The following is a 15,838-nucleotide window of genomic DNA, read 5'->3' as shown; positions in this document are numbered from 1 at the left end:
TGGATTGATGCAGAAAACAAAATCCTTTTGGTCAAGCATGCACCAAGTGACTTCCATTTGAACCATGGATTCCAGGGAGTGGCAGTGACGTTCTTCTCCAGAACTAAAGGAATGTTCTGATTTATTGACAGCTTCCAGAAAGGGCCAGCCTCACTTTAGGGCCAACACAGCTCCCCGTGATCAGCACTGTTGGAGCCAGCAGGGGATTGTACCCCTCCCCTCCAGCCCTGCTCCCAGGTCTGGCCCGTGAGAAGGCCTGCTGTTGTGTAGCCAGCCATCAGCCTGTTTCCTTGCTATACCAAAACTTAGAAGCCAGATGCCTTTTATTCCTCTGGGTAAACCAAGCTACCTGCACCTGGCTTGTTTGGCAGCTTTGAATATGGGTTGGGAAACCTGTAATACTGACAGGCCTGGCCAAGCCATCGGTATGTGTCCTGGGGCCTGCACACAGCAGCCTGAGGACTCCAGGCCTCCTACAGATCTTGCTCAGCTGCCAGGGCTCCAGCATGCAGCCCTCTGGTCCATGTATAATTGATGACATAATAAAAGCTGCTCTGGCTGCAGGAGGAAATATGATACGGCATAAATCACCCTGCCACAGTAAAAATGAGGTTGGAGTCCAAAATTTTAAAATGATGACTGCTCATTAAAGGCATCATCAGATAAGGAATTCTTCTTATGTCACAAAACCTCTGTGTGAGAAGGATGAAGTTGCCTTACTGTACAGAGCATTCAGAGCCTGGGGAAGAGGGAAGGAGATCACTGTTCTTGGGGTACCTGCATGTGCCAGACATGTTGCCCTTGGTCCTTCGGGCTCAATCCTCCCAGCAAGCTTCCTGGTGCATATTTTGTTTGACAAAGTGGGGGATGGAGTGGTTTAGTCTACTCAAGCTGCTATAACCAAATACCATAGACAGGTCAGCTTAAAAACAACAGGAATTCATTTGTCACAGTTCTGGTAGCTGAAAGTCTGAGTTCAGGGTGTCAGCATGATCAGGCTCTGGTAAGGGTCCTCTTAATGGTTACAGATGGTATCTTCTTGCTGTCTTCTCACATGGAAAGAAGGACAAGCGAATCCTCTAGTGCTCTTTTTTTTATTTAAGGAGAAAAAGAAAAAAAATAGAAGAATGATACAAGTTATACAGAATTTTAGAAAACATAAACAGTAGGAAATCACTAGTTAATAGATTACATATTGTTATCTTAGAAATAGTTGTTCAAGTTACAAAATTAAAGCATATAAAGTGGACTTTCAAACAGTGAGACTGGAAACAGTTTTGTTCAACGATCCAACAAAACTTAGTAATATGGTTATCTATCTTATACACTTAAATATATATGCAGTTATATTCTTTAGAGCACTTTCTTTTCTTATTTTGTACAATCACAATTACACATTTTGGGTTTTATTACTCCCACAGTTCTTATTACTTGTTTTTGAAGACAGTAAAACCAAATGTGCCATAACAGAACAGAGTCAGTCAAATCAAAAGGATGGACATAATAGATAATGTAAAACAAAATACTAGGTGATCAACAATGGTTACCATACTGCCTCTTGCTATCTTAAAAAGAATTGCCTATATCATCACTTATAATAAAATTGAACAAAACAGTAAGGAATAAAACCAAAACATTGGAGACATTACAGGACTTAACAGAAGATAATAGTCAACCGGGATGGGTGTCATAATGAATCTTAATTGTCTTCACAGTTTTGCCTATACTTTCAAACTTGGTACTATCAAGCAAAGCAGAATAGAGGAAAATCAGCCAAAGCAAGATGGTGAGGGCTATACAGGGTTTCAAATCAAGTTAATAGGAAATCAAAGTGGGTTACTATAATGTATCCTGCTTTTTTAATTTTTCCCTTAATTAATAAAATAAAAATAAAAAGTAAATACTTTTAAAAAAAGAAGATTGAGATAAAAGAGGGCATAACAACAAACCAGCACAGGTCAAAGCATAACCATTTAAGAAAAATAGTGTTTCACCACAAGATATCCTGACATAAAAGTAGTTACCATAGTGTCTCTTTCCTTGAAATCTTTGTGTATAACTTCGTATACTGTAGCACCACACATATCAAGACAATGTAAAACCATTCAAGAGAATAACAGTATTACAGGGTATTTATAACCAACTATCAGAAAATGAACAATGGTTTCTGTATAATCTCCTTGTCTATAAAAGTTTTTGCTTATATTATCACATATAATAAAATCCAATAAGATACAACCTGTTAAGACCGATGGAGACAGAAGAATAAAAGCTTGATGGGACTTCAAATAGGACTAAATCAGCACTAACTATTATGATGTCTTGTTTTCTCCAAAATATCTGTTCCTACCATCCAATCTTCTCTGCCTCATTTCTGTTGAGCTCTTTTTCTGTTGTTTGTTGTTGGGTTGTCTTCTTCATTTCGCTTTCTGCTCCATTCATTGTGGCCTCTTTGCCACTGTTTCTGAAGTCTTGGTATTTTCCTTTTTTAGAATATCCTGCAGTATTCTCTGTAGAGTTGAGTTAGTGGTTGAAAATTCCCCTAGTTCCTCTTTATCCTGGAAGCACCTTGTTTTTCCATCAATTTCTAGGGACAGTTGTGCAAGATATATCATTCTTGGCTGGAGGTTGTTACCTTTCAAAGCTTGAATTATTTCCCCCCACGCTCTTTGTGATTTGGTGGTTTGTGCTGAGAAGTCTGCTGTAATTCTGACAGGTGTTCCCTTGTAAATGATCTGTTTCTTGTCTCTGACAGCTTTTAGGATTTTGTTCTTATATTGGATTTCTGGATTTTGATTATTATATGCCTGGGTGTAGCTCTGTTTCGGTTGTAGGTGGCTGGGGTCCTGTATGCCTCATACATCTGAGTATCTTTACCTTTTGCTAAATTAGGGAAATTCTCTTGGATTATTTCTGTGAATAGCTTTTGTAGTCCATTTGTTTGAGTCCCTACTTCTTCTTTTTATGTCCTTAATTCTTAAGTTATAGATCCTCTTATCATCTTCTGGCCTTTGTATTATTGCTGTTTGTTTTCTTGTTATTTTTAAGAAGTTTTTCATTTCATGCTCCCACATTACAAATCTGCCCTCCAGTTCAGATAATCTATCCTTAGTTTTTTTTAAGCTGTTATGCCAGCTTTCGATAGTTTTTAGTTTTCTGTTAATCTCTTTGAACCTGCTTCACGTATTCTATGTTTTCTCTTTTTTCTCTATCAAACAATTTTCCCCTTTTTTTCTTTTCTTCCATTCCACCATCTGTTTTTTCTTGGGCGGTGCTTAGCAATTCTCTAACTATTCTACTTATATCTTGCTTTATTTCGTCAAATACTTCATTTTTAAAGTTGTCTATGAGGCTCTGGAGATATCACTTTATGTCTATTGGTGCTGTGTCTGATATTGCATGTTTTCTGTCTTCCTTTGCATTTCCCTTTCCTGGATCAGTGTTCTCAGGATTGGGGACTGAGGACCCTTTCTTGTTGCTTCCTCTTCCCATACTTTTTGTTCCTTCCATACAAGCGAATTTAGGAGGCCCAATTTTTTTTCTCTTTATCTGTTACAGTTTGTTTGAATTGCACTGGCTAGGTGTTCCCACCCACTGCAGTGTACTAGGGAGACAGACCTTGGCAGCCTCTGCTGGGCCCACCCCTCCAGGTCAACCTACTGAAGGCTTCACCACTAGGGTGCACCTCCAGGTGCTGGGACCTGGTTTGGGCTAGCCTACTTGATCTTAGTCAGCAGCATCATACAGGCCAGGCACTTCCCACCAATCCCGCTTGAGAGGGGAACATGCGGCCAATGTCACTGCAGCGTCCTGTTCTGGCAAGTCTGCTGGGTCCCAGTATGTCCTTTGCTGGAGCCTCCTACTCTATGAAAGGGTCCCCATTCCACTCACTCACCGCAAGTCAATGTAGGGCTCCCTGCTAGTCCTGCTCTCAACTCCGTTCACAGATTCCTGCTCTCAGAGCTTTTGCACATCTCTCTCCCTGCCCTGCAGATTTGGACGCAGCAGCAGCAGCAGCAGCAGCAGGAAATTCAAATTGCAGCTTCCAGTGGCACGGGTTCTAGCTTCTCGTGCTGAGATTTTATCTGTTCCTGTGATAGCACCAGGATTGGATTTCCAGTTGGTTTCTCTTAGCTTAGTTCATTCCTGGGTCGGCAGGGTGTATCTCCCCTTGCTTAGGACTCCTTGTACCACACCATTCCTGGATTTTAAGCGGGGTATCTCAGAGAGCCTCCATAGCTGCTGCTATCTATCTGCCATGTTCTCCTGGCCTCTAGTGCTCTTTTAATGCGGGTATCAATCTTATTCATGAGGGTTCCACCATCATGAACTAAGCATCTATGAAAAGTCTCCAAATACAATTGCATCGGGGGATAGATTTCAATGTGTGGATTTGGAGAAGTGTTAAGGTTTGTATCTAGATGTCACTCAGAGCCTCATGTGCTCATGGGTGAGGCTTTGGGGACATGATTGGCTCACTGATGTGTGACATTCACCAGTGGATTAGTCCACCATGAGTTTACAGCTGGATGTGGTATTGGGCTGCGGACTGCCTCCCTCCTCTTTCCTTGATCGTTCTCTCTCTGTGCTTCCTGCCACCAAGCCTTGAGCTATTTTTCTTCTGCCATGCCTTCCCGCCTTAGAACCAGATGACAGTGGATTGAAACCTCTAGCTAACATAAACCTTAAGAGTTGTGGGATTTGGTATTGTGTCTCAGAAAGAAGAAAGTAAGGAAGATGGGTACACATTCATTGCCCATCACTGAGACTCAGAATGAAGAAAGTCTCCTATGGGCATACTAGAAATATGCATGGTATACACAGTGCTTTCCTGAGTCCTGAAAATCTAGGGCCCCTTCTGACATCACAAGGCCAAAGTCAGACCAAGAAGACATTTGGGGCTCCAAACATCTGAGAAAATTAGGATTTGGGTGGCCCTAGTGAGAGCTCAGAGGAAACAGGGATAGCATGGGCAGCCCTGGGCCTCAGGACGTGCTGGTGGCACCCTGGCATGAAAGGAGGATGCAGAATCTGAGAGCCTTAGAACTCCCACAGTAAAGGAAGGAAACGGACTTAAATGAATTTTAATCACTATGGCAGTACGCGTGTTACAACAGGCAGCCAAGGTCTTGTTTATCTCTTTTTCCTTCCATGGCACCTAGCAAAGGCATTGCACATAGTCAGTGCTTTATAAATGTTGACAAGTGTGTTTTTAAGAGTCCAGGGTGATTGTCATCTGTCTTCTTGTTTTCAGTGGTGCACCTCCGGCACTTAAGCATGCTTGCAAGGATGAGGCTGAGCCTGAGGCGCCGGCTTGTCTGACACCAACAGCTCAGGCAGACAGTGCCTTTGACGGTGGCCTGGTGAACCCAGTGTGGACAACAACACTGATGTCCCTGCTAGTTAAGGCACTCAGAGCTGGGTAAAGAGGGCGAGAGAGCAAGAGGCTCAGTAGTCACATACAGACAAAAGGGCTGCACTGTGGAGAAAAGAAGCATGACCCGATCTCCAATCCACAGAAAACAAGCCCACACCATTATTCCAGAGACCCAGCACATTTGGAAGGAAAGTTCCCATTGGGAACAAAATGCATTTCCTTATACTCAGCATACCCTGGTGTCCACATTCCAGTTCAAACCCAAGCATCTGCTCGGTTCCAGTCTTGGCACAGCTGGAAGCAGGAAAGAGGGCGGTGGTGGGCTCACCAGGCTCTCCGTGGCCTTTTCCCTGGTGCTGTGAGACAGAAAGACAGAGAGTTCCAGCTCCAAAGGAGGCAAGAATGGAGCCTGGATGGAGGAAGCTGGTGCAGGGGGAAAGGCGCTGCTCTGTCACTCTGCTTTCTGTGTGGGGTTGCTTTTGTCCTTTTTCCCTTCCTTCCCCTTCCTTCCTTGCTTTTTTCCTTCTCTTTTTCTTCCTCTTCTTTTTCTCCCCTGCCTCTTTGTACTGAGGATGGAACCTTCGATCCTGTCTTAGTTACTCTTCTCTCATTGCTGGGACAAAATACCTGACACCCAAAATGAAGGAAGAAAAGGTTTATTTAGCTTACAGTTTGTGGAGGTTTCAGTCCGTACTCAGCTGGCTTCAAGGCAGGGTGGCGTGGCACTGGGGCAACACTTCAAGGCAGCAGCTAGAGCAAAAGTGGAGAGAACAAGCTTCTTCTCCTCCCTTACATTGTGCATAGGCCACCCCATCCCAGGGTGGGGATGTAGCACTCATAAAAATCTCTGTGCCCTCCTCCTGCACAAGATGAGGATATTTACAAAGTAAGGATCCTGGCTCCTTGCTGAGTCTCTTAGTTAAACTTCTCAAGTTGATACAATGTATCAACCATAACAGACCCTTTTGATTTTGAGTCAAGGTCTTTCTAAATCACTGATTTGTCCAGCTGGGTTTGAATTTACAATCCTCCTGTCTCAGCCTCCCACAGTACTGGGATTATAGGCATGTGCCACCGTGCCTGGCTTCTTTGTCTGTTTATGCAGCTATAAACAAATACCTAAGCCCAGGCAATTAATAAAGATCAAAGATTTATTTCTTAACGGTTCTGGAGGCTGAGAAGTCCAAGATGGAGAGGCCCACAGCTGGGGAGACCCTTCATGCTGTATTACCTATGGTGGAGGAAGGCAAGTGAGCTGGGCAGAACAGGAGAGGCCAGACTCACTTCTGAGAAGAACTGACTCTCATGATGATGACAGCATCCTGTCATTGAGCACAGAGCCCTCATGACCTTGTCACTTATAAGGTCATCATTTTTACGGCAAAGTAGTAGAATACAAATTTTCAATCATGAAAACGTATTTTCTTGGATTAAAATCCAATGTGAAAAAGGCATGGATATAGAATATAACTATATCACATTTCCAAAGCTAGAAAAAGAATGTTTATGTATTTTAAATAGATGGCAGTTGAAATCAAATACTTTTGTATTTATGTTGCAATAAATATATTTTTGAAAGAATAATGGAGCCATCTTACCTTAAAATGTCTATCTTGACAGTATGCAGAAAATTCTAACTTTTGTAGTCATTTAAATCTTTGAAGAAAATAATTTAAATGTCATTTTAAAAATGTGCAAGGAAAAAGAGATTTAAAAATTCTTTTAAGGCACAGGTTAGGAAAAAGATTGGAAGGCAGCTGTGGAGTTTTCAGATTGGGGCGCTGCTGTGTTATTTTATTTTTTAAGTTCCCAAGATACTATATCGAATGAATTGTTTTGCATATTCCTTGACTTACAGTTGAATGTACCATCCCAAAACAAGACGAACCCCTTGGTTCTGTTCATTTCTCTCAGCTTTCTGATCTTATGTTTAGGACTGAGGTACAAGGACATTAACTGAACTTAAGTGAGCCACACCAAATGTAAAGAGCTAAGTGCAGATGCCCTAAGTACAGAGCTCAGGAGTCACACCTGCCAGTTCAGGGACAGAGTCGGTGAGCGTTTGGCATCCTCTTTCAAAATATGTATTGCAGTCTTGATTAACCTGAATTTTTCTATGTTATCTGATCAGTAAGTGGGCGACACACAACTGTGTGGAGCAAAATGTTAGATCGGGACTGGAATCCTGCCCATCTGACTTGTGTGTTAAACAATACACACAATGGTTAGCAAAGAAAGAATCTGACCACTCTGGTGTTTAATCTTGCCCAGCACCTCTTTCCTCTGGGCTTCTGTGCCTGGGAGAAGACGAGACAGAGCCCTGAACAAGGATGCCCACTCCCCCGGAGGCTGAGGCAGCCTTCCTGGCAGGCCTCAATAGTGACCCTGTGTTAGTTTTGGGACCCATGATGCTGCTGTGTTCTCAGAATTGCCCGCACCCTTTGTGGGTGTGTGAGACCGTGCAGGTCTAGAATGTACTCTGATCTTCCCCAGAGCATTTGCATGGTAGCACAGAGTCCTAGCTCATTGTCTCCTAAATAGTGGGCTATGGAGGGTTCAAAAGCATTGAAACTTCAGAGATTGGAAAAATCCCACTAGTACTAATCTTTTAGCATTTGGAGTTCTCATCATTTCATTTATTTTTTACCATTTCATTTGTTTGTTTGTTTGTTTGTTTAGTCATTCATTCTGTCATTTAATAGACATTAAATTTTGGTGCACTTTTAGGTTCTCTGGAAAACAGTCCTCCTATTTCTTTAGGATACTGACTGGGTGGCCTCTTTTACTTATCACCTTTTAATATGTTCACCTGCTGAGGGCCTGAGCCCATGTGCCTAAGAGAAAGAAGGAGAAGAGAAAATTACACTTCATGCTGGGCAGGATGAAGGCTGCAGCCCAGTACTGATACAAAGCCTGCAAGGATGGAGTCCCTGCTGCAGACCATGGCACAGTGCACAGAACCTGGTGCCCAGCACCCACGCTGGGAATTGGTCTCCTGCATCCCTCAGGGACAGACCCTGTCCCAACTGCACAGCTGGGCAATGAATCAGAAAGCACTGTGAAGCTCTAAGGTGCTAGAGGAGGTGGTGGAACAGCTTTGTTAGCACAGATCTTACCTAAAGCATCCAGTGTCTCAAGCTACTGCGATGCTGTCTAAGCCTTAAACACAGACACTGCTCCTTTCAAATTCATGCATTATTCTTCCTCTTTCTTCTGTCTCACAGCTCCCTGTTACTGCTCCTTATCTGCAAGAAAAGCCTAAGTGCTAATGCTAAGTTTAAATTTCCCTCTTCTTCCATTCTGCCTTCTAAGAAAGTATAGGTGTGGGGTAACTCCCTACCCCAATAAATCCAACTATTGATTCTTTCGAGAAGGTTCTTGTGCCTACAAAGCCTCAAGCCAAGGAAGATCACTCCTAGCCATCACCTTTTGCCAGAAGTCCTGCCTACCATATGGGTCTGTCTAGCCTGGCCTTTCCTCATGCAGTTGTGGGGACCTGATGGGCACTTATCACTTCCTCCTGGAATATTTCCAGAAAGGAAAGAATGCAGCCTACAGGTCACAGCGCAGGTTATAGGACTTTGTATCTAGTATGGACAAGACCTACCAGAAAACCCAACATCAAAGGATTTTGGTTTGGTTCAAATGCTCTTCACAGTGGCTCAGGGAGACTTCAAGATGTTGGGCTATCACAAGGTTTCTCAAAAAAAAAAAAAAATGAACCCATAAATCACACTCAAGGAGCTGGGTGGGGAGTGCCCAGTGGTGGAGCACTTGCCCAGCAGTGGTGAGGCCTTGGGTTCAATCTCCAGTCCTGAAAAAGTAAAATGAAATAAACCCATATTGAACGTATCCTAAACTTGTCAGGAACTCAAGGACTTGACTACGTTTTCCTGCAAAAACTGCCATGTTTAGTGAGGAGGGGTGTCTTAGTTATTTTTTACTCGTCGCTGAGACAAAACACCTGCAGCCCAAACCTGGGAAAGGAAAGGTTTATTTCTTACAGGTTTTGGAGGTTTCAGTCCATACTCTGTTGGCTCCAAGGCAGGTGGGCATGGCTGGGCCACACTTCATGGCTGCTGCCAGCAGCAAGCAGGAACCAGCAAAGAGCAAGACACACCTTCTTCCTGCCATTACATCACATCCTGGCTCCACCCCTATGTGGGTGGAGCACTGACATCATCAATCCAAGCACTAGACAATGAAGCATCACAAATGCACAATGCAAACTTATGAGGCCTGGGGGACACAGACATAAACCATGACAAGGGAATTCTACTTCCCAAGTGCAGCAAAAGTTCAGAACTGCAGTTTGTGGAAAAGGTCAAAGCCTGGGGCTGATTTTGGTGAAATTGGCTGAGGTTCTTCGTCCTGCTTAAGCCAGGAGCAAGCAGAGCTCGCAGATCTCAAAATGCAGTCTTTGCTCAGCAACAAAGCTCATGATATATCGTTTAGAAACTGTCTTTGGACCCAGAGGCCTCCTCAGCATGATCATTGCTTGAAAATATTCTACAAACTGCAGGGGACATCTTGCCAATGAATCATAATCTGTCTTGGTACCAGGAGAAATCAATCAAATGAGCATTGGTTTTCCCGAGGACCGTTTGGACGATTCAGATGGCAGCAATCGGTGGTTGCAGGCCACATTTTTTCTAACCCAAAGTTAAATTTGCCATTTGAATTTGTTCTGAGGCAGGAAATAAGTGTCTGGAAAGATAAATGGAAAAGGGAATTATTGTAGCAACAGATTTTGAATACATTTTCTAAGTGATTTTTTTCCCCTAAGATGAGCTAGTCCTAGATTCGATCCTCTGGCCAAATCCTACTGAATTCCTTTCCTCATTAATGTCTGGATTCTTTCTCTGAGAAGCAGCAGAAGTTTTGGCCTACGAGCACTTCTCAGGCTGCAAATCAAAACAGGCAAAGGCATAGAATAGTGCGCAGCCCCTGTGATTGCAGGCCCCACCCTCTGAGACTGGCCTCATCCAAGCAGCCTGACCGTGCTGCCGTCCCAGCCTGGTCAGTTTGGTTTAGCACAGCCAAGCCACCTAACTGCTGGTCCCATGCTTAGACTTTCCTAAAGCAAAATGAGTGACAGAAACCTCAGCAGTGATGCACTGAAGTGGCTGCTGAGTTGATGTTCACTGTTACCCAGTGGCAGGACAAGTCGTTGAGCAGATTCAGGAGGGAAGCATGATTTAAGCACAAGCATTCAAACTTTAAGCACTTCTGGAAAATACCTCTGTACATAACAACCCGTCTTAAGATAAATGATTCCTCCCTCAGGCCAAGTCAGGTCTGTTTTATCACAACCGTGCATCCCAGCCAAGGTGAGAGGCTTTGAAAGAAGGGTCCATGACAGCTCAGAAAGGAGTCTGAGAAGGGGCCCAACAAATGCTGGTCTTTCCAAGATAATTTCAAATTTCAAGCTGCATAGATGAACCTAGAAAAGGTGTCTAAGGACAGAAGGACTGACCAGCAGGTAGGTGAGCACACTTTCAGACGGTGTGAACATACGGTACATGCGTTATTGTGCATTTCTTTTAAGATAGAAGATGTTAATTCAGAGTTGTTTTTTCAGGTTTAATTGTACCATTGGCACTTGGCAGTTTGAGCCCTTGTCTCTAGAAGATTTGCCATCCTGCATTAAACATATCTAACACTGCATCAAATGCATCTAACTGTCTCTCTAGAGAAAGGTACAAATTATGCTCTGGAGTCTCAGGCAGCCAACATCTACAGGAAAATGGCATCAGCTGCATTAAGTTACTATGTCTGAGAGGCACAGAGTCGGTTTAGAACAACCACAGCTATTCAGGCAGGCTTGGCAGTACATGGCTATTGTCTCTTTTTGCCAAGATTGAGAGCTTCCGTGGGTGCATCCTCACCAGTGACACATCAGGAAAGCCTCAGGCAAACCAGGATGGTTTGGAACCTTAAAGGGCCCTCCTGGCATGAAGCCCCCTGCCGCCACCTAGAAGGACACATGTTTTTCCCAAGCCTCACAGCTGCAAGATGCCCTAGGTTCTATAGGCGCTGACCTTGGGGTTAGGACAAGCTGTTGGCTCAGTGTTTATAAACTATGTCAAAGCCACAGGGTGTAGGGGACTAAAGGACAGTGGGGGAGAGAGGGCCTTTCCTGGGGAAACCCCAGCAGAAGCATGGCTTTGATTTTGCTTGCACTACAGCTGCATGGAGAGAATAAAAGAAGGCAAAGTGCCCATACAGGGCCTTGTGAAACAACCTCAAGCCACCTGTCCCCCGCAGGCCCTGCTGCACACATACAGAACTGCATGCAACAGCTGGTGTCGTAGGCAGGGGAACCCACACAACAGACCAGCTCTCCCCCATTCATGACTGGCTTGCCTTGCCTTGATCTCCCTTAGACTGCCCTGATTAGCTTGTGAGAAAAGTCCTTAGACTGATTCTTGGCAATAAAAGGCAGAGTTGTGGAACCTCAGACTAAATAAGACAGCTTCCATGGTGGCACTGTCTCGTGTTGTAGCTAAGAGCTAAACTGTCCCCAGACAAGACCCTTTTCTTTTATAACCAGTGTTCTAACACCAACATCCTGTGCTGGAACATTCTGTCCTGTGCCAGCAGGGCCTTTCATCTCAGCAGAGTGCGGAGTAAACAGTGGGACTCTTGCTGACCTATTCTAGGAGTGTGACATAATTCTGCGTTCCAGCATCATCTTCCTCGGAAGCCTGACAGTTACTGCAGCTCCCTGAGCAAGAGAAGCATGTCCCCTGGTGGTCATTTCTTTCTCAGGTTCTCTCTTGGTGTCTTCTTCCACCATATTGGATTATGAGGCAGAGGGATCATAGCTTCTACAAATTTCTTACAAAGACCCCACTAAGACAGTTTTCTGGATCTCTTCCTCTGTGTTGCTTCCATTGGCATGCATCTGAGACAGCAAGAGACAGGCTAGGGCAAACTTGTTTTTCAGAATCTTGATTTTTATACATCTTGTTTTCAACATTTGGTTTTTACTCATATATATATATATATATATATATGGCATATATATATGCCTTAGAGAAACAAAAGTTTATCTTTCTTGAACTAAACTCATAAAAATCTTTCAATTTATACTTTTTTAACATAAACTTGCCACATTAAAAATATGAAGGAGGTGTTGGTGTTCTCAAAGTGTTGATATCCCAATTAACATTTCCATGGGCTTTTAAACAAATGCCCTCATTTAAATATTTTTCACCATGCCCTCTACATATTGAAGTCCAAGACACAACCTACACCCTTGAGGAACTCATCACTTATTAATTAAGAGACAAAGATAAATGAACCATCATAATAATTGTCCTCAGTGTTATATTGCTGACTTGCGTGGGAACTGTAGAGAGCCAGAGAAGAACACATTCCTGAGCGAAAAGGAGGAAAACGTCTCAGAAAATGAAAGAGGAACAAATCTTGAATTTCAAGCAATAGTAGCCATGGAGAAAAGAGGAAAAGATATTTGTAACAAGTGGCCTGTCCTTCAAACGGCAGGACATCACACTGAGAAAGTGAAGCAAGGCCATATTCCAGCGGGCTTTGCACTCTAGGCTAAGGAATTCAGGCTTTACTGTGTGTGTTGTGTGTGCTGTTCAGGATTTTAGACCAAAAAATAACATGGTCAGAATTGCTTCCAAAGCCATAGTTTAAATATGTTGTCCCCTAAAGATTTACATGCAGCAATGTCCACAGGTGGGGCCCAGAAAGGTGACTGGATCATGAGGGTGCCCACCTCATCAATAAATGAATGGGCTGATAGCTGAATGGGCTGGTAGGAGGGGGACCCAGACAAAGGAAGTAGGGGCCTGGACAGAGGTGCACCTCTGAAAGGTCCCTGCCCCTTCTCCTCGGCTTGGCTTGTCCGTGGTCTCTTGCTTTCTGGATGCCATGGTGCCAACAGCTCTTTGCTGCCACGCCCTCTCCTTGGGGTTTCTGTGTCACGGCCAGCTGGCCATGGGCTGAAATCTCTAAAACCATACGTCAAAGAGAATCATTTCCCTTTCAAGTTCTTTTTCTCAGATATATTTGGTCACAGCGGCAGAAGCTGATTAATATATTCAGTGTTTCTATAAAGGAAGCATGGATGAGAAGAGTTTCAAGGCTAAAGAATTAGCTAAGGGTCTCCCGCACTAGTTCCTCAGAAGTGGAAGGCTGGAATTGAGTGGTATAGTGAGGGTGGAGAGAAGGAGGCAAAATCACGTGAGGAGACAGAGCTAAAAGGATTGTGTGAGAGGAAGAAGGGACCCTGGAAAACACGGTTCTCTGCACAGCAGCATGCCCTGGAGCATGAGCCAACCCCAGCAGGTGGAAAACCCTGGAGAGGCCTTTGCTTGTATGTGTGGGAGGTGAGTGACCAGGCCCGTGCACAGCTGGAGTGTGCTGGTGTTCCCCTGTGCCTCGAGGCAGGGAGGGCGTGGAGAAAGAGTAGTTTACAGCACAGAGTGACCCCATGCTCAGGCTTAACCCCCCCCCCCCCCGCAATTCCCCTTCCCATGTGGGATAGAGATGTAGCTCAGTGGCACTTTTGAAGGCCCGGATGTTCAAACTAAAGCGAAGAAGCTCGGGTCCACCTCTGTGCCTCGCAACCAGGTAAGATGCTAGGGAGCATGCTACACTGAAGTCACTTCAGAAACTGCAGACTCATGGGATCCCTTAAAGAGAGGGCCAACTTGGGAGAAAAATCCAGGAGGTCAGGTCTGGCAGGACCAGGGACAGGAGGCCCCCAGGGGAATGCACCTGCACCCGCTTGATTAACCAGAATTCAGGGCGGATGGTACTTCTGGGCTCTTCTACATTCCTAGCATACCAGAAACTGCAAGCTTGCTTTACGGAAAAAAATCTGTAACTAACCTCAGTTATAGCTTGGTTTAGAAAAAAAGATCTTGCTCTTTCTCTCTCCTTTCATACTGACCAAGTTTCAAAAATCCTGCTTTCTACACCCTGCAGCGCGTGCCCTTGCTTGACTTACCTTTAGAGTCAGTCTTGACCATGTTCTGCTTGATATGTGCAGAGTAAAGTGTGCTCTCCCCTTGATGGAAAATCTTCTCAGAGGCCACATGGTAGTTAGCAGCCCTCATGGAGACCCGTCCCCTTCGGCTGTTGGCAGCTGAGCTGGGTGGCACTGAGTGTCAGGTGTTGCTGACAGCCGCACTTGCAATGACGATTATGCAATTTAGTTAATAACATCTAAACTGATGAACTAAGAGTACAGAGAAGAGCGGTTCCTGTAAAAATGTAGTTGAATACCTGGAAAATCCAAAATGCCATGAAAGTCCTGCTTCTTCCTGAATTATATATTGACAAGAAAAGTATAAGAATAGAAATGCTGGAATGCTCCGGAAGGATGCTGCACTCAGACAACTTCCTGTAAGTCTTTAAGCCGGTGTCTGAGGGGAGGATTTCTGGGTGTGGTTTGGGTCAGAAAGCCAGAGAGGAAGCACACAGGGCTGACCCAGACCAGGCAGCAAGGCCTTGACCCCGCGCCCATGTTCTGCAGGGGAGGACCTCTGCATCCAGTTTAAGTAAAGTGGTGAGTGAATATCCACTGACTCACTGCTTTATTTTCTTTTTCGTGACTTGAATAATTGTTTTATTAGGGATTTTTCACCTTTCCCCTGATTAGAAGGTGGACCTGAGGTCTCGCTCTCTTGCTCTCATCCTGAAGTTCATCCGACTTTCTTCACTTGACCGTGGACTCTGAACTGCCCTCCCTAGGTGACAGACCCTTTCCCACCTTCCCAATGACTTCATTCTCCTACAATCCCCGCCCCAGGTGCAGGAGCCAATGTCCAGGGCCTGTCCAGGTCCAGGGTCTTAAACTTACCCAACTCAGGTCCCTTTTCAAGACATACATTAAATAAGAAATTCACTACAAAAGCAAAGATTTCTTAGAACGATGTAAGAAACAGCATCAACTGTCATTAGATGTATGAATATCAAGTATTCTAGAAAACACAATAATGTTTTTAGTAATTAAATGCCCAATTTAACTCCATAAAACTGTTTCTCAATTTTTTCAACATATTCTTTGTCATTTTGTAATATAGCACTTTTGAATTATCATTTTATAGAAAAACATCCCAGTACTCTGGAAGGCTGAGGTAGGAAGATCAAAAGTTAGTGAGACCTAATCTCAAAATTTAAGACAGTAAAAAGGACTGGGATATCTGTGGCTCAGTGTGGAGGCCCAGTGTTCAATCTCTGGTATCTTCCTCACACACATACAAGCCCAAAAAACAATTTAGTCTTTCTTTTATATTGTTATCTTTTTATTTTGGGTAGTTTATAAAAGCTTGTTTTAAGTTTACACTTCTTTATTGGCAATGCTAAGCACTGTTAGAAACATGATCAATTTTTGCAAGTGTGTGTCAGGGTTCTTTTATGTAAGAATCATAGGATTTCAAGATATTTTGTTTCTTTTGCAATGAGTAATTGCACAGACTGAAA

General features: G+C 43.9%; 1 long non-coding RNA gene across 1 annotated transcript; it reads right to left on the bottom strand.

Moving 5' to 3' along the window:
* Positions 1–9,355: 9,355 nt before the first annotated feature.
* On the bottom strand, positions 9,356–14,714 carry LOC134476739 (uncharacterized). The gene is made up of 2 exons (XR_010048544.1): positions 14,361–14,714; positions 9,356–10,084 (listed from the first exon to the last, which is right to left on the bottom strand). It is a non-coding gene; the product is annotated as an uncharacterized LOC134476739 (long non-coding RNA).
* Positions 14,715–15,838: the final 1,124 nt, after the last annotated feature.

Source organism: Cavia porcellus, unplaced genomic scaffold (genome assembly GCF_034190915.1).
Source record: "Cavia porcellus strain 051 isolate PalLab524CR breed Dunkin Hartley unplaced genomic scaffold, mCavPor4.1 scaffold_7, whole genome shotgun sequence".
In the NCBI taxonomy this organism is placed as follows: domain Eukaryota; kingdom Metazoa; phylum Chordata; class Mammalia; order Rodentia; family Caviidae; genus Cavia; species Cavia porcellus.
This window is presented reverse-complemented; position numbering and strand designations above follow the sequence as displayed.